Source organism: Notolepis coatsorum, assembly GCF_963971535.1.
Source record: "Notolepis coatsorum genome assembly, chromosome: 15".
Classification (NCBI taxonomy): domain Eukaryota; kingdom Metazoa; phylum Chordata; class Actinopteri; order Aulopiformes; family Paralepididae; genus Notolepis; species Notolepis coatsorum.
In genome coordinates this window covers 99,479,299-99,498,428 of record NC_140179.1, presented here as the reverse complement: position 1 = coordinate 99,498,428, position 19,130 = coordinate 99,479,299, and positions in this window count along the sequence as shown.

Sequence of the window (19,130 nt, the reverse complement as noted above, 5' to 3'; positions counted from 1 at the left end):
CGCCGTTGACCGGGACTCTCTTGGTCCCTGTCTCGAGGAGGTGAATGGCGTAAATGTCATCTTTAGAGCGAATGTCTTTCTTTCCGTTCTTAAAGGGCATTTGTTCCAAGGTCCATAGCCGCTCTACGTGTTGCAGGAGTGCGGTTTCTCCCTCCGTGACTCGGGAGTGGAGACATCTAGTGGCTGTACTTCGGTTGAGAGATTTGGCGAGCGGGCCTTGGAGAGTCCATCCCAAACGGGTCTCGACTGCTGCAGGACAGCCTCGGGGTCCGGTATGAACCCGGTCTATCGGGACAATGAGGTCTGCATGGTCGGAGCCTATCAACAGGGTCGGCATAGCATTGTCTATGAGCGGGATCGGTAACTTGCGCAGATGTACATATTTCTCCATCAGCTTGGCGACGGGGTATGTGTACCGCGACAGTCCTATTTCTTGGCTGGTGAAAGCGTCTGTAATCTGGTACCGTCGCTCAGGCTGGCCGCTTGCTGCGATAGAGAATGAGACATTCTCGCCCTTTATCGTCTTCAAATCTCGTCTTATTGTCCGAATTGTCATTTGGGTTTCGCTTCCCCGCAGCCCTAGCTGGGCCGCAGCGGAGGCGAGCAGCAGGGTCTTCTCTGACCCGTCATCGAGGACGGCGTAAGTGTCCAGGACTTTATTCTGGTAGCTTAGTGTCACACGCACTACTTTTAGGAGTACTCGGGCTCCACTGCTGCTGGCGGGATCGATGTACATGACGCTCGCTTTGCTGCTGGATGGTGCTGGTGAAGGGCGCCGTCTGTTACTGTCGTGAAGTATGTCCAGATGGGCTCCATCGCACTTGGTGCACCTTTTCTTTAAGCGGCATTCGGCTGCCATGTGTGAGCGCGCACAGCGAAAACAGCGCTTGTTGGACTTTATCCATTGACTTGCTTCCTCCGCGTTCAGCTTGGGGAAGGAGTCACATTGCGCTAGCCAGTGTTCTTTCTCACAGTAGGGGCACACTATCTTCCACTTCTCCGTTCTGGAGGGGGTACTGTGGCTCCTGCTGCTCGGTACTGACTCCGATTGGTGCATCACAGTCACCGATCTTCTTCCATCATTTAGTCGTCTGGTTCCTTCTCTGGAGCCAGGGGTGCTCCGTCCGAATGTATCTAGCCGTAGGCTGCTGACTTCTCTCGCCAGGAAGTCTGCTAGATCGAGGAGGTTCGGTTCGGGGCCATTCGGGTCTCGGTGGTCCCTCTGTCGCCTAAAACGCTCCTGTCGAGCGGGCGGCAGCTTCTCCAAGATCCTTTCCACATTTGAGTTGGCGTAAAGTTCATGCCTCCCCTTCTCTCTCTGCGCTCCCAACATCCCTACCAGGGACTGCACTCTGATGGACAGGTCGTCCAGTGCTCGATTGTCTATTGCTGGGGGTAAGCGGTCGATGTGTCGGATCTCCTGGATCACGTAATCCCATATGCGCCCATACCTCTGGTCCAATGCTACCAGCGCTGCTGTGTATGGGGTGGTGGAAGTCGCGTAGGCGAGCGCTATATTATGTGCGCGGGGCACCTTTAAGTGCTTCAGTAGGATGGCGTATTTATGGCGTTCATCCAATACATCCACCAACATGGTCTCCAGACACATGCGGAGTTCCGTATACTGGGCCCGGTTCTCTTGGGTGAAGTCGGGTACCATAGGCGGGCCAATGTATGACGCTGACTGTGGATACATCGGCGAGCGTTGGGGGAGAGGCCTCCTAGGCGAGTCTCCTCCCGCTCCTTGGTATGGGCTGGTACCGGCAGTGTACCATGGCCCGCTTGTCCAGGTGCTGTTCCTCGGTGCGGGTCGTGCGTCGTGCTCACCCGTGTATAGAGTCGGGGGTCTGTAGCGCAGCTCCGCGGGAGTATAGCCTGGGCTGTACCGGACCTCCTGGTCCGGTAGAGTACTGTGCTGTCGTCGGGCGTGGTTCTCCTCCTCTTCCTCTTCGTCTTCAGTTAGGTCATCCAGTGCTTGTAGTCTCTGGTTTAGCCTCTCCACAGGATATGCTGCTCCTTCCCGGTTGCTAGGTCTCGCTTGGACCGGTGGGGGGAGGTGGTCTGTGGGGGGTATAGACCTCGTCTGTTGGTCAAGTTCAGGGTTGTTTACTCGGCTCGGGGATGCCGCCCTGGAGGTGTGTCTAGACGAGTTCCTGGAGCCTCTGGCGGAGGGAGAGGGTGTTGTCCGTCTGATCAGCTGTTCTATTAGTTGCGCCTGCTGTCTGTCGCGCTCTGCGTCCCGTAGAGCACCAGCAGCTGCTCGCTGGCTGTCTGCTCGGTCTCGGGCCACATTCTCTTCTCTCTGAATGCGTCTTATTTCTAGACGTATATGCTCTTCTTCGCTCCGCTGCTGGATCTGCAGTCGGTCGCGTTCAGCAGCGGCGTTCAGGCTGATGAGGAAGGCCTGCTGTAGGGTCCTCGCTGGGAGAAGGCGGTTGTATAGGGGAGCCTTCCCTCGGGGTACTCCTTGCGGAGCCTTGGAGCTCTATCTCCACGGTGCTCTCCCCGTCTTCTTCCGTGCCGAGTTCTCTCTCGGTAGCGTTGTATTCCTCCCGGGACTCATCGGGGACTACTTCTTCAGTACTGGCGGGGTGTGAAGTCATGTCTGGTTCCCACTGGTCCCCACCGTGAACTTGGTCAGTTACATTAGAACCCGTAGGGGCCTCTATGGTCGGGGTAGTCTGGGCGTTGGGGTTAGACATACTTTTACTTTCTAGTTTTACCGCGTTTACTGTTAGTAGAAGACTAGGTTGTTGACTGACAGCGTAAGCCTCTAAGTACTGAGGGAGCCGTCGTTCGCGCTGCGGGCGTTGGTTAGGAGGATCGTTTCGTGGAGTGTTCATCATAGGCCATTTCAATATTAATAACACTATATTAATATTACACTAATTACCATCCGGCTCGAAGGACCAATTGTAACTGAGGGGTACAATTCCCTGACTGTATTACTAGATATGATACTTACTACCACTACCTTTGTACTTAATATTCGGCCACCCAGTACACGGCATAAATATATTATGATGAACACTGTCACGTAGATGAAACGGATCCAACACAAATGTACGAATTAGAAATAGGTCTTTATTTCTACACAGCGATGGTGTGTAGAGCAAGCACTTAATCAAATCAAATCACATTTATGAATGGGAATTAGTATGCACTTTTATGGCAAGAGTATTCGTCGGTATATCAATAGAGAATGTCCAATCTCTGAAGGCGCAGGTGGTACATATACGACCTGGAATAGTTTAAGGAATAACAGCAATGATACTTTAATGATTATATACTGGACACACTAGGGGGGGTTAATCCGGTCGCTTGTAAGCCGACAGGAGTAGGAAGGGGGGGGGGGGTAGAATCCGGCTGCCTCATCCGGCCAAGGGTATCCCAGGTGAACCCACTGTAGTGCCGTTCAATGCGCCGGCGATCCTTGGACCACAGATGAAAGCAGGTGGACTCTTTGTGGGCCGGCGTCATCCGGTCCATGGAGGAGAGACGTGAAGCGACCTCGTCTTGCAGAGCGTCTCCTCACCTTGCGTCCTCTCCAGGGGGGGGGGGGTTCCAACACACGGCAGTGTCGGGGGTCTTTATCCATGGAATAATCAAAGTATACAAAGCATAATCCGTGCCTGGGAAGGCGGGCTGTCGTCGGTAGAATAATCCGGTATACAGGTCCACTCGCTCGTCGGCTCTGGGGCTCCTCGGGTGCAGCTTCACGTGGGGTCAACCACCCTGGATAAGCAGCCAGTTCTCTGCCCGAAACGATGGGGTACTGACTACGGTAGTATTCTCACCGCACGAAGCACTATATATTAACAGACTATTATTAGCTTAATAGACTACGTCCAACTCGACGATATAGTGCCAAATATGACTATTCAAATATTAATATACACGATGTCTCAATACCGATGGTAGGCGAACTTGGCCTTACTCCCACACGTGGCGTCGCGGGGAGGCTTTACGTCTGTGACTCTATTGGAGGGTAAGAAACTGGACTGAAAAGAAAGTCCTACTTTAGTAGCGCAGTATATATATACGCACTATGAACAAATAGTCCCATTAGTGGTGCGGTAGTCAGATTCCTACGCGGAACTAGGACTTGTTCGTACATGTGGAGCGGTACGTTTGAACTGGGTCTGAGGGGTATGGCAGCCTGGCACCAAGGTCTCGACCAATAGTAGAATGGAGACTATTATGGGATGTTCAGTAGGCTAGAATGGATATTCAATGCATATTGTACAAGGAATATACAAGGGATATCAGGGAATATTAGAGAATATACAAATACAATTAAATATATATATATAAATAAATATATATATTCGGTTTAATCTGGCCCTTCACAACACTGGATGTCAACCAAATTACTGAAACTCAACAGCAAAAAGACAGAGCTCATGGTTGTGGCCCCCAAGGCACTGCTCGGGAAGGTTGGAGATCTCCTTCTCCACGTTGACGGCTGTTCCATCTCCCCGTCTCTCGAAGTCCGTAACCTGGGCGTCACCCTTGACTCCACACTTTCATTTCACTCCCACATCAAATCCGTCACCAAGTCTGCCTTCTACCACCTCAAAAACATCTCCCGTCTCTGACCCTCACTCTCAGACTCTGTGGCTGAGACCCTGATCCACTCATTCATCACCTCCCAGTTGGACTACTGTAATGGAGTCCTGTTCGGGGTACCCAGCAAAGCCCTGGACAGGCTCCAGTATGTTCAGAACTCAGCTGCCAGGGTTCTCACTCACACCAAGCCCTGGCAGCACATCACCCCCACCCTCATCCACCTCCACTGGCTTCCAGTCAAGTTCCGCATCACCTTCAAACTCCTGCTCCTCACCTACAAATCCCTCCATGCCCTCGCCCCCCGATACCTGTCTGATCTCCTCCACCAGTACACTCCATCCCGGAACCTACGATCCTCTGATCTAGTCTCCTCTCCATACCTCGCACCAGGTTACGGACTTTTGGGGACAGAGCCTTCAGCGTGGCGTCCCCTACCTTCTGGAACTCTCTCCCCCCCCGAAATCCGCAACGCCCCAACCCTGGACACCTTCAAATCCGCTCTAAAAACACACCTCTTCACCAAGGCTTTTCCCCATCAGTTAGTTTAGATTAGATTAGGTCCATTATCCCTTACCTTCCCTCATCCCCCCTCCCCCCCCCCTATTTTCCTTGCCCTATTTTTTGTCCTAATTGTGAAGCGACCTTGGGTTCTATGAAAGGCGCTATATAAATTTGATCTATTATTATTATTATTATTATTATTATTATTATTATTATTATTATTAATTAGCCTTTAGATATCAATCTATCTACTGTAATATCATCCACAGACAAACTGCAAATGGTCCAAAATGCTGCAGCCAGGCTACTCACAAGGTAAAAATAATCCTGTCACATCACGCCTATTCTGGCATCCCTGCACTGGCTCCCAGTACACTATAGAATTCGCTTCAAAGTCCTCTCTTTTACTTTCAGAGCACTCCACGGTCAGGCCCCTATCTACATCACTGTGACTGAACTCATCCATCCCTACACCAACACCCGCTCACTCAGATCTGAACAGGCCATCAGACTTGTGAATGCCTAGCAATCTGTACACATTGAACTAAAGTCTGCCTTCTTTGACTAAACTATGTTTTCTAAATAGCTGTTCAGGCAAAAGTGTTGTCTGTAGAGGTTGGAGTTGGAACCCCAGGCTACTGGTTCAATGAACCTGCTCCCTCCACCTCAACACCCGTGAAGACGTTTCGATCCGGTAAAAGACTACGGCTGGATTTGGATTTGGATGACGATGTGTTCCTCAGCTCCCCCTTTGAGGACCAAGAGCCTCATGACTCCACGTTCAGCCCTGACTCAGTGATGACCGAGTCCTCGATTCTAGTGTATACTTATATTCATTATACAGTCATACCAACCCATAATTATATTCATTATACACACTCATACCAACCAAGACTCATTATACAGTAGTAACACAAAGGTTTTAGAGTTTTTTTTTATGTTTTTATTTTCTTTAGTCAAGGGGCGGCGGTCTGAAGCCACTGTATTCCCCCTCCTCTTCTGGGTATTCCGCATGGATGCGGAGGACCACACGAGGGAATGACGACCCTCACGTGGCGGCCCAGAAAACCCCAGCACCAGCTGACAAAGCTTCGATAAGCTACATATCTGAAACGACTAAAGAAAAAGAAGAAGTATTTTATTTATGAAAAGGTCCATGATCAGTTTCGGAGCACTGCAGTAGGGAACTAGGGATACAAGGACAGTGTCATCTGAAAACTTAACCAAATGCCTTTGGTCATGAAGCGATCTGCAGCTGTCCATGTACATAATAATTAAAATTGTTTGGCAAGTGTTTGGGTGCTATTTAGTCCTCTAATAGTAGTGGATTTATTCCTCCCAGTATTAGTATTTGTTTATGGAAACCATGTTCTTTATACCTTGTCATGCGGCTCTGAGGTCTCCACTGTTATATTGAGCTTCTATCTTGTCCTTATACATTTGTTTGGCCTATTGGTTAGCAATACAAACTTCTCTAGAAGCAGCCCTTTTCTCTTACATCTGTACATCTCTGTACAATAGGCCAGTTTCTTTTAATTGATAACTGCTCCTTGGTTATCCAATGTTTATTATTTGGATAAATAACAAGTTCAGTTAATCGTCACTATTTGCACAACTGCCTTTGTTCATTTACAATTACACAATTGTATGATGTACAAGTAATATTAGCTGGTATTATAATGTAAAATAAATTGTGTTTTGTGCTGTACAACACAGTGACATTCCTTCATGCATAACACAGTATCCAAATACATTATACAGCTGTACTGTTATTACATTATACATTATACATACTTGTTTATGCCCCGGATTGGCAGACGCCCATAATCTGCCCTGTAGATATTGTTTGCCATTTGCAGCGAATATGGGTTTAGGCAGACCGGTTCCAAACCTGGGTGGTCCACCATGCACAATGGGATTTCCGGTGCTTGGTCACATCTTCTCCTGACCTATATAAAACAACACAGTTAGTCCATTTATTCACCCTAAACCCTGTCCATGCGACATTAGCCAGATGCATGTTTTCTGTAACTGTTAGCCAGATGAATGTTTTTGTAACATTGATGACTGTACCTGAGGTACTTCCATGCAACAACAGACACACCTGTATAAACGAAAGTGCATATACTGTAAAGTGAACAGATTCAACACAATTCCTACTGTACTTGTAAGACGTGGATGCAATATATAACATTATGCTTCTCTTTTTTCGTTGGGCATGCTACCTAATTTACCCAAAGAAAACTAACGTTATAGCTCGCTATAACATCATAAATTACTACTAACTAACGTTACTGACTGTTGTTAGACAGTATACATTACCCACCACTCAGAAACAACTTGAAGCCCTCCCTCAATCTCGTCTTCCTCGTAGTCGGGGTCGCTCTCCGGATCAAAAACGTATGCTTGCGCCATTATTTGTTGTGTATGAGTTCACTTTTGCACGCGTATGGGCGGAGCTACAGGTGGGGGTCTCTCTCTCTCTCTGTCACTCAAATCGCTTTGCGAGTATGGGCGTGGCCAAGCCTCAAAACGTCTTAAAATGTTGAGGTAGACAAATGCTGTTTTTGAGTACTTGATTAGAAAGGGATTTTTTTTTTTTTTTTTTTTATAAACCTTAGGCCTACATGTGTGTTCCATAAACTCACAGGAATTGTGTAAAATTGCCAAAATAGTGAAATAAATAGTAAAATAGTTCCCCTTTGAGAGAGAGAGAGAGAGAGAGAGAGAGAGAGAGAGAGAGAGAGAGAGAAATAGAGAGAGAGCAAGCAAGGGTGTGAGAGAAAACAGACAGAACAGCAAGAGAGAAAAAGGCAAATGCATGACAAAGCAGGGGGAGAGAAACATGCAATCCATGAGCTGGTGGGGGGGGGGGGCAAGAGAGGGGCAGGTGTCCTAGATCATGACAGTGCAGGGAGAGAATGAACATATGTCCTAGATCATGACAGTGCAGGGGGAGAATGAACATATGTCCTACATCATGACAGTGCAGGGGGAGAATGAACATATGTCCTAGATCATGACAGTGCAGGGGGAGAATGAACATATGTCCTAGATCATGACAGTGCAGGGGGAGAATGAACATATGTCCTACATCATGACAGTGCAGGGGGAGAATGAACATATGTCCTAGATCATGACAGTGCAGGGGGAGAATGAACATATGTCCTACATCATGACAGTGCAGGGGGAGAATGAACATATGTCCTAGATCATGACAGTGCAGGGGGAGAATGAACATATGTCCCAGATCATGACAGTGCAGGGGGAGAATGGACATATATCCTAGATCAGGGGTCAGCAACCTTTTTGACATGGAGTGCCTGTTTGAAATATAGTTGTAACTAGTGTGCCTCAACAATATTCCATGCATCGTAATTTTTTTCTCTCATAATCAGGTATTTTTAATGATCATTTTTACATTATTACATCATTATTGTTATTGTTATTATTAACAATATTATTATGATGGTTGTATCAACCCTAAATCTGAGTTGGGGGGGGGGGATGCAATGCAGACAAACAGCTGCATACAGTGCGACCATTTCACTCACATTTGCCCATTCATTTTTGGACACATCACACACCATCGGTGTGTGTACTGTACGTGTGCTGTCATAGCTCCACCTACAGGCCTAATGGAGAACACCAGGAGAACACCAGGATGTGAATGGAGGGTGAATGTGAGGTATATCGTGTAAATAAGTTTTGATTGATCTCAAGACTACACTGTAAAAAAAATAATAATAATAAGTTACCAGAACTTAAAAATATTGAGTTAACAGAAAAATAAGTACACAACCACATTATTTCAACCTAATAAAACTATGTTTATTGTCATTGTTTTAAGAACACAAGTTGACTTGGTAATACTCACATTTTGAGTAAAAAAAATGGCTTTTAACACTATGGTCGCCGAAAACGCCTTTGGACGTCTTTCCTAGCCATGCTCATTCTGCCGAAGACGCCGTAACTCGTCTTTGATATCAATAATTAAAAAATCTGTGATCGAAATCATATTTCTCCTCCGGGGACCTGAGATGTACAGCTGAGCTCCACTCAACTCTCTAGCGGTTCAAGACCGCCATCTGGTGGCCGATCGGCAGATCGCCAACAGGAAGTGACTCGTCAAACAGGAAGTGCTCATCCATATTTCGTCCGGGCACTCGCGATCATTAGCAGGACTCTATCTCAACACACTGGATAATCAATCGCTCGCCCTAACTCAATAAACAACGTTATTTGGACGTATATAGTATTATACAACCTGGAAATGGTTAATCAGGATCAACATCCCATAATCGAAAACTGTCTACTCCAAGCTGATCGTCCAACGGCGCGAGGAAGATACGGTGAGTTTCAACGTTATTTTCTAACGTCTTCTATACTAACTGATCTGATGATCATATGACCCACACTAGATGAATGGTATAACGTTGCCCACGGAATTATAAACGCCCCCTCGCCCATCCGGTCAATATCAGATGATACGTAGTAACTTCTAGAAGTACCTCCAGTTGAAATTTTTCATCTGGCACCGATCGCTACCAAACTGTATTTGATCATCAATATAATGCATTTGGGGCTATAAATCAAGTTCTGGAGAAAGCTGCAGAAAACGATAAAAACATACTTATACTTTAGACCATATTTTAGTATGAATATGTGAATGAAAAAGTATATCGTTGCTACACCCTGAACAATGGATATAGGACATTGAATGGGCCATAATAATGTCAATTTAGCAATAGAATTAAAAAAGTTATAGCCCTGCAAAGAAGGGGAACTTCTCCATAGACAAATAGAGCTGGCTAGGGATGGTAAATTATGAATTGTCAAAGTGTTAACATGTGCAATGTTCAATGAAATAGAAAAATAAATAATAAAATTTGTTGATTAATCCCACTGGTCACAACGGTGACCGTAATAATGTTTTTGTTATAAGGATCTGCAAATGTTACTGAATGATGTAGCAATGTATTTCCAGCTAAATTGAAATAATAAATAAATAAAGGGTCTCAATTAAATATGTGGTAGTGAAAAGAACCTGTGGAGGATTTCAACAAGATAAATGCGACAACCAGGGCCGGACTGGGGAAATAATTCATACCGGGAGATATAGCGCGAAATATAGCCCCAGTCAGGCCACTTTTTAAGCGGGGGGTCTGGGGGTCCCCCACCAGGAATAATAATTTCCTGCATTCTGGTGAATTTTAGTGCATGTGAATCACAAACGAATGAGCCAACAATTGCTTAGTACAATGTACTGTTATGGACCTCAAATAAAACTGTTGTGGCACTAGCAATGCTACTCTCTCCACATTCAAAAAGAAAAAAGCAAGAGCACAACATATTTTCTATTTACTATTATAATACAGTTAACCACCAGGGCCTACCTGGAAGAGGTCAAGGTCCTGGTGGGATGGTGCCAGGAAAACAGCCTCTCCCTGAACGTCAGCAAAACAAAGGAGATGATTGTGGACTTCAGGAGGTCGGGGGTCAAGGACTACAGCCCCCTCAGCATCGACGGGGCACCGGTTGAGAGAGTCAACAGCTTTAAGTACCTCGGAGCCTACATATCCGAGGACTTGACATGGACCACACACATTGACAGTGTTGTGAAGAAGGCATGACAACGCCTCTACTTCCTCAGGCGCCTAAGGAAGTTCCAAGTCAGTCAGAAGATCCTTAAGAACTTCTACTCATGTACAATAGAGAGCATCTTGACCGGCAACATCACCTCCTGGTTTGGGAATAGCACTGCACAAGACCGAAGCAGACTACAAAGAGTGACACGTTCAGCTGAACGCACAATTGGAGGGGGGCTCCCCACCCTCCAGAACATTTACAACAAGCGTTGCAAGGGCAAGGCTAAGAGAATCATTAAAGACTCCAGTCACCCGAACAACTGCCTCTTTGAACTGCTGCGGTCAGGCAAGCGATACCGGAGTCTCAAGGCGAGCACAGAAAGACTCAGAAGAAGCTTCTATCCCCAGGCCATCAGGCTGCTAAACGAACAATGAATGAACACTACACAACAACAACCACCAAACGCACATAGCACACACATCCACACGCACACACTCACTTTAAACAAACACACTGTAGCACCCACTCCCCACACTTTATATTTATTGATGAAGGATTGCACTACAACTCGTACACCTTACTGTAAATTGTACCTAAAATTGTACCTCATCCCATTTCTGCTTTGCACTAGATAGTACTGTACATTAGTACACTGCATAGTATTGTATATTATATGGTAACTCAGAACATTGTACATATGTCTATACCGAACACTGTGACCTCATTTTTCTTCTTCTAAATTACATGCTATATTATGTTATTTGATACTATCTTGTCTAGCACAGTCTCTGGAGCGTAACAGTAAGAAGCATTTTGTATGAAAGTATTCTGTACTTCTGTATGACAACTATTAAAGAACTTGAACTTGAACTTCTCCTGTAAGGGCCTTTCTTTTTCTTTGTTTTATCCCTCTCTCCTCCACCCTTTCTCTTTCTTCCACTGTCCATCTTGACATCAACGTTAATTGACTTTCGCTCTACTGTATCTCTCCCGAGTCCCTCACTACCTGGCTCATTGCCTGGCTGTTATTCTGCATCTGAGTGCCATCTGCCATTCCATTCGCCGCCTCCGCTGTCAATCAGTTGTATCGCCTGGTCCCGCCTCCACCAATCACAAGCGGCAGCACGGCTCCATTGTGTGTGTGTGTGTGATCCGCCGGCCCGTGAGAGAGAGAGTCAGATAGTTCTCCAACTCTGTGGCAGACAGTGAAATCCTGGTTGTTCCCCACCCATCTAGGTTATCTAACTATCGCGCCGCGCCGCCGCCACAACTAGAAACAATCGCCTGGCAAAAAAAAAATAAAAAATAATAATAAAAAAAAATATATATATATAATTTTTTTTTATCTGTGCAGGCCAGGCCACCGGGAAAACTCCCGGTGCTCCCGATGGCCAGTCCGCGCCTGGCGACAACAGTGCAAAATATTTCACTATAATATTTAAAAAAATGCAGGCACGCGTGCCTAGGGTTGCCTACCCCTGTCCTAGATCATGACAGTGCAGGGGGAGAATGAACATATGTCCTAGATCACGACAGTGCAGGGGGAGAATGAACATATGTCCTAGATCATTACAGTGCAGGGGGAGAATGAACATATGTCTGTCACGATCAGGGCTCGAGCCTGCCAGATGAGGAGCAATCAGCGCGGCTGCAAGGGATTACCTAATCAAGAGGCTCCTATATCAACTGGCAGATCCTGTCATCCGGTGTCGCAGTGTTAAACTGCCTTCCCAGGACCTCCGTTCCAGCGTGCCCGTCTGGACCCCTGGTGCTGGACTACGGAGTTCCTGTTCTCAACCCCGACACAGCCGGTGTCTACCTTCCTCCCGCACTGCACTAGGAGTGCACCTGCCCAAGATACATTCTCTCATACTGCACAAGGAGTGCACCTGCTCAAGGACCATTCTCTCGTACTGCACAAGGAGTACCCCTGTGCTACCCCCCCCAAGAACATTCATCCCCATCTGTTGTACATTCTTGCATGAGATTCTTGTCTGTTTGGGGGGAAACAATTAAAACACCCTAAACCGCTCTATTCTCTCTACTCCTGTGTTCGCTATTGGGCTCCACAAGAACCCCTATCCTCACAATGTCCTAGATCCAGTGATGTACCTGAACGCGTTCAATGAACGATCGTTCGTGAACGCATTCGTATTTTGGGCGAACGTGAACTGAACGCACTGTATATCCGCTAAATGAACGCAATTGAGAACGCGTTCTATCTCAGCCCTGTATAACGGCGTTCAAACGTGCGTTCATTCTCAGCAATGTATTATAACGGCATTCAAAGGTGTGCCAGATTTCATGTTTTTCAGCCAGTTAAAACACACTGTAAACGGGCGTCACTATAATGCGGAAAACCACAGAATCTGGCAACATGCGCCTGTCAGCCCTGGCTGTCGCACTAAAATATACGTCATCACAACAAACAATGTGTGGAACGCGGAACCGGTGAGCATTACTATCATGGACGAAGCCGAGAGCAGCTGTAGCAGCACTTGCTCAGAGTCAGACTCTACGGCGTATGAGCATTTAAAAGAGTTTTTTGTCAAAGTCAGTACTGACGCAGACGGGAAAAATCTAATCGTTTGCGTGTAAACTGTGTCCGCCCGGTTTGAAAAAACAAGTCTGCACATCGACGACGTCGACAGCGAACCTCAAACGGCACATTGAGAGTAAGCACACAACTAGCCTTTCAAGGTATGTGCGAGTGGCGAATAAAAAAGAGCCAAAACAGATCATCTACCACCCAAATCCAATTAACATCGTACAGGAGCGGCCCTGTTTTCACTCTCTCCCAGCCGCAGCTAGACAACCTGGTTTTGCAGTACATCACTGGAGACCTGCAGCCTTTGAGTAAAGTGGAAAGGCCAGCTTTCATAAACCTAATTAAAGGGTTGCAGCCATCCAAAAAGGTGCCATCAAGAAAAAGAGTACAGACACTGCTAAACAAGCAATTTCAAGAAAACATATGTGAACTTAAATCTGTACTCTCTGACGTCGATACTGTGTGCACAACAGCAGATTGCTGGACAGCTGTGAATAAGTCATTTATTGTGTGTACAGTAACAGACAACGCTTCAAACTTTGTCAAGGCATTCAACTGTTTTGGGATGGACATGGCTATTGATGCCGAAGAGCCAGAGATAGTGGTCAACTTTGATGAAGCTGAAAGTGAAGATGCCAGTGAACCAGATTCAGCCTTTGCGGCCGCCAGTGAGAGCTCAGATGAAGATGCCCAGATGGAGCCTGAGCCTCTCTCAGATTTGGATCATCCCTCTCTCCCCCCTCACAGAAGGTGCATGGCTCACACCTTGAATCGAGTGGCCAAAGATACAGAAAAGGTAACTGAAAAATCCTACAAAGCAATGTCGAGGGCTGTTTTTGCAAAAGCATCTGCTCTGTGGAACAAGGTTAAGCGGAGTTCAAAGGCTTCTGATGGAGTGGAGGAAAAGCTTGGGATAATTTTCAGACTATAAGCCGCGCCTTTCCCCCCCATTTTTCGACCCTGCAGCTTATATGTGACTCGACGTGACCAAACCCGAAAATGTAAAAATCGAAATATTGCTTTTTTGACTGCATTGAAATGTTATTTATCTGTTCCCTTATTTGCTAAACTTAATACAACTTGTAAATGAGTTAATGAGTTCTTGTTATTTGTCCGACAGTATTGTGTCCCAATGCTAATTACATATGGTAATTAAACATTAAAACACCTGCGGCTTATAGTCCAGTGCGGCTTATATATGTACACATCATTCAATTTAGCTGCTGCGGCTTATATTCAGGTGCGGTAGCTTTGTTGCACCAAATGACACAAGATGGAACTCTGTATTTCTTTCCATGGAGCGACTGTCTCGCATTGCAACACTAACTACCAAGGCAGACATTTATGTGAATGAGGTCACCTCTGCAAATGATGCCACTCCCCTACATGACAAGCTGCTCCTGCACGATGTGAGTGATGAGTTTGGCTTTCGTCGATTCTCGCCAGATGAAGTCAACTTCATACACAAGTTTGTGGATGTGATGAGGCCTTTGGCACTTGCACTAAACATCCTCCAAGCAGGGAAGAACATCTTTCTTGGGTACCTGGCTCCAACCATTGTGCAACTGCAATGTCATATGAATGACCTGTTGGATGAGAGCACAAAACCCACTGCTGCAGGGGGTCTCATTACATGCCGTCCCCTCATAAAGAGCATCTTGCAGTCACTGAGCACAAGGCTGGCAGGTCTTCTGGAGAAGAGGGAGCACATACAATCCGCTATGCTGGTGCCAAGATTCAAGCTTGACTGGGTCCAAGATGAGGGGAAACATGTGCAGTACAGATTGATGCTGAAAAGATAATTGCAAACCAACTCTGATGACTCGGATGCAAGAGACTCAGGTCAAACCCAGTCCAGTGGCGAAAGTAAGAAGAAAGATCCTGCAGCTTCATTCTTCAGATTTAACAGAAACCCTCAGGTTCCTCAAAAATCTGAAGTGGACACTTATTTGGATGCCCCAACCACAGATGGGTTTGATGAGTACATGCAGTTTCCAAAACTCAAAAGGCTGTTCATAAAACACAACACAGCACTGCCCTCAAGGGGTCCTACTAATCACCCCAAAGTACCAGAAAATACCAGAAAATACCAGAAAATACCAGAAACTACCCCAAAGTATACCCCAAAATACCAGAAACTACCCCAAAATACCCCAAAATACCAGAAAATACCAGAAAATACCAGAAACTACCCCAAAATACCCCAAAGTATACCCCAAAATACCAGAAACTACCCCAAAATACCCCAAAGTATACCCCAAAATACCAGAAACTACCCCAAAATACCAGAAAATACCAGAAAATACCAGAAACTACCCCAAAATACCCCAAAGTATACCCCAAAATACCAGAAACTACCCCAAAATACCAGAAAATACCAGAAACTACCCCAAAGTATACCCCAAAATACCAGAAACTACCCCAAAATACCCCAGAATACCAGAAAATACCAGAAAATACCAGAAACTACCCCAAAGTATACCCCAAAATACCAGAAACTACCCCAAAATACCAGAAGATACCAGAAACTACCCCAAAGTATACCCCAAAATACCAGAAACTACCCCAAAATACCAGAAAATACCAGAAACTACCCCAAAGTATACCCCAAAATACCAGAAAATACCAGAAACTACCCCAAAATACCCCAAAGTATACCCCAAAATACCAGAAACTACCCCAAACTACCCCAAAATACCAGAAAATACCAGAAACTACCCCAAAATACCCCAAAGTATACCCCAAAATACCAGAAACTACCCCAAAATACCCCAAAATACCAGAAAATACCAGAAAATACCAGAAACTACCCCAAAGTATACCCCAAAATACCAGAAACTACCCCAAAATACCCCAAAGTATACCCCAAAATACCAGAAACTACCCCAAAATACCCCAAAATACCAGAAAATACCAGAAACTACCCCAAAGTATACCCCAAAATACCAGAAACTACCCCAAAATACCAGAAAATACCAGAAAATACCAGAAACTACCCCAAAGTATACCCCAAAATACCAGAAACTACCCCAAAATACCAGAAAATACCAGAAACTACCCCAAAATACCCCAAAGTATACCCCAAAATACCAGAAACTACCCCAAAATACCAGAAAATACCCCAAAGTATACCCCAAAATACCAGAAACTACCCCAAAATACCCCAAAATACCAGAAAATACCCCAAAATACAGTATTGTATATTTGCATATCTTGTATGTCACAAATGTAACAGTACTGTATATCTGTATGTCATGTATGTCATAAATGTCATGATTAGATTAGATTAGATGATTAGATTAGATTTTTATATATGTATCTGTATGTTGTGTATGTCATAAATGAAAATGGGGGATCCTGATGTAAACAAGACGAAAGTCTTTCTCTGGTCTGCATCCCCTTAACAATTGTGTGTATTGAGTTGTACTCTACTGTACCCATTCTGCAATCTGTTAATTAAAGTTTTCAATCAATCAATCAATCAATCAATCAATTCAATCAATAAAAAAACCTGTCCAGTAGAGGGCAGCAAAAGAAACTTCTGCTATTTTCTAGAGCTAGCTACTTCTTCTCTTGCTCCTCCTTTTCCCTTTTCCTCTAACTTCATCTACCACCATCACAGTCATCCTTTCTGGAAAAAAAAAACCATGGCATACACACGGGGACAAAAGAAGAAAAGATGTCAGATATGCAAAGATTTGTGTGAAAAACCATTTATTGAATGTCATGAATGCAAGTCAATCTTTCATGCCCCCTGTGTGTCCATGACTGAAAGACAGATCCACACCTGGAACAAGATGGACTTTTTCTGCCAGCAATGCACAAGAAGCCCATTTAGTTTAGACAAAAGTCTTAAAAGAATTCAAGGTGCAACAGGAGTGGAAGACATTCAAAGGAAATGTAAAAATGAAAAGGCTTTGTTTAAGCATTATGGGATTAACTTTCCTGCATTCAGTAATGACACCATCATGGCCCCTACAGATACTGTCTCACTCGACATCTTGACCAAATATCAGCCTCCTCTAACATTGGAGTACAGACCCCTGAAGACGGGTGCTGATGGGAACTGTTTGTATAGGGCTACCTCTGCAGCTTGTTTTGGGACAGAAGAGTACCACAAGCTCTTAAGAGTTCTAGTGACCATTGAAATGGCGGAGCATCCATGCTGGTATGATCAACAACATAAGAATTATTGCTCTCCATACCGGGATAATGACTATATCATTATCTGTGATTACCAACACTATCTAGAAACAACACCCTTGCTGGGCACCTACTCGGATATGAACCATATCATTGCCCTCACAGCAGTGCTGGGAATTCCAATACAGAGCTATTTCCCACCTGGTGAGTATATAATTAAGCAATACTATATGTATGTATGTATGTATGTATGTATGTATGTATGTATGTATGTATGTATGTATGTATGTATGTATGTGTGTATGTGTGTGTGTGTGTGTGTGTGTGTGTGTGTGTGTGTGTGTGTGTGTGTGTGTGTGTGTGTGTGTGTGTGTGTGTGTGTGTGTGTGTGTGTGTGTGTGTGTGTGTGTGTGTGTGTGTGTGTGTGTGTGTGTGTGTGTGTGTATGTATGGAACTGCTGCCTCCGCGACCCGACCACGGATAAGCGGAAGACGATGGATGGATGGATATATATGTAGTGGCCGCCTGTCATTCCTCGATGTGCTGACAGGCGTCACGATGCACCCGTATTTAGTTCTCTACTCAGTAACAAAGTTTGTGATGTAAATATGGAAGAAAGTCCAAGTTGCGGCTGGTACAGTTTGCAAGGTTTTATTGTCCAAAAATGAATGATAGTAAATTAATGGGTAAATCAGAACAGTTGTCAATTGCTCTATTTGTCAGTTCCAAACGGTGAAACAGGTAGGAAAAATTATTCTTCATAACAGGTGCATAACAGGTGCACCTGTCACAGTAATTAGCTAGGTTACTTATAGAGGTGGGGCTATAATGGAGGTGGTTTGCCCCCTAGTGTTTAAACATAAATACAACCTCTAGTGACCTCTAGTCTAAACAATGTAAGTTCTAATATTCTAACAATATAAATCCACCAAGTCGGTTTCTGCTTCTACAATATATATATATATATATATATATATATATATATATATATATATATATATATATATATATATATATATATATATATATATATATATATATATGTGTGTGTGTGTGTCATGTACCTGAAAATGAACAGACAATACACACAATATACCAGAATGTTACTGTAAAAGATGATCAAAATCATTGTTTTGCATATAATTAATAATAAGAAATTAATAATAACACATTTTCTTTCTTTTATGTTTTTATAGTTTCCAGAAGTTTTTCACAGCCTCCATTGACACAGTTGGTCAAAGGAAGAGGGATCCGAGCAAATCGCACGAATGTTACCATCATGTGGACATCAGTGTCTTGGAAGCCATACAACGAAATTTTTGATGTCAATCATTTTGTGCCTCTAGTTCCATTTTCAGCTCCTCCAAAAGAGAATGTGATCATCATCAGCCAAGAGGAGGACAAGTGTGAATCACTATTCAGTGAAGAAGACTTTCCCAGGCTTCCAACCAGAAAACGTGCAAACACTGAAGACAACCACGACACAACTAAGACAACAATTAAAGTCAATGACAAAAGGAAGTGTGACCCTGACCTCCAAGACAACATGGTTAACGTAAACAATTTCAGACAAGATGATGACAACCGCTATGATTCACTATTCTCTGAAGACTTTCCCAGGCTTCCAACCAGAAAACGTGCAAACACTGAAGACAACCATGACACAACTAAGACAACAATTAAAGTCAATGACAAAAGGAAGTGTGACCCTGACCTCCAAGACAACATGGTTAACGTAAACTATTTCAGACAAGATGATGACAACAGCTATGATTCACTA